The sequence below is a fragment of the Colletotrichum gloeosporioides genome (assembly GCF_011800055.1).
Source record: "Colletotrichum gloeosporioides strain Lc1 chromosome Unknown consensus_119, whole genome shotgun sequence".
Lineage (NCBI taxonomy): Eukaryota > Fungi > Ascomycota > Sordariomycetes > Glomerellales > Glomerellaceae > Colletotrichum > Colletotrichum gloeosporioides.
The window spans coordinates 36,428-37,134 of record NW_025544764.1 but is presented as its reverse complement, the minus strand read 5'-3'; positions in this window follow the sequence as shown (position 1 = coordinate 37,134).

Below are 707 nucleotides of genomic sequence, written 5' to 3'. Positions count from 1 at the left end.
GTTATATAACTAAAAAGCTATTATATATATAGTATAATAGTTCTTATAGTAATATTATAATAATTATAAACCTAAAGAGTTAAAATTTAATAAATAAAATGCTAAGAGCTAGTAGTTAGAAGAGACTAAATAGTATATAAAAGGCGTATATTACTTAAGAGGAAGTTACCCTCCTAAGTATCCTTAAATTATAAGCTTATAAGGCCTATACTAGTTATATAACCTGCTCCCTTAGTGAGACTTATTAAGGGGGTTATATAAGGTAAAGAGCTTATTATGAGATAAATCGCTATATAAAAAGAGTAGTTTTTATTTATTATCTTTAATTAATTTCTTTTCTAATTAAACTTCTATTTAATTAAAGAGATATATTTCTTATATAGTAACTTAATTAAGGGGAAGTTTATTATACTATAAATTTAAATTTAAATTAAATTAAGAGTATATTAGAGGATAGTTTGAAGAAATAATCTAAGAAATATAAATTAAATAAAGTCATAATAGAAAATTATCTATTTAAGGAAGAATTAATAGAACTATAGTTAATTTATATAAAATTAGTTATATAGATTAATAAGAACTATATTTTATAGAACTAAACTATTAATCTAATTAATATACTAATCTCTATATAAGTAATATAAATAAAAAAGTATTTAAAAGATTAATTTTTAGTATATATAGTTTCTAAATAGAGATAGAACTTT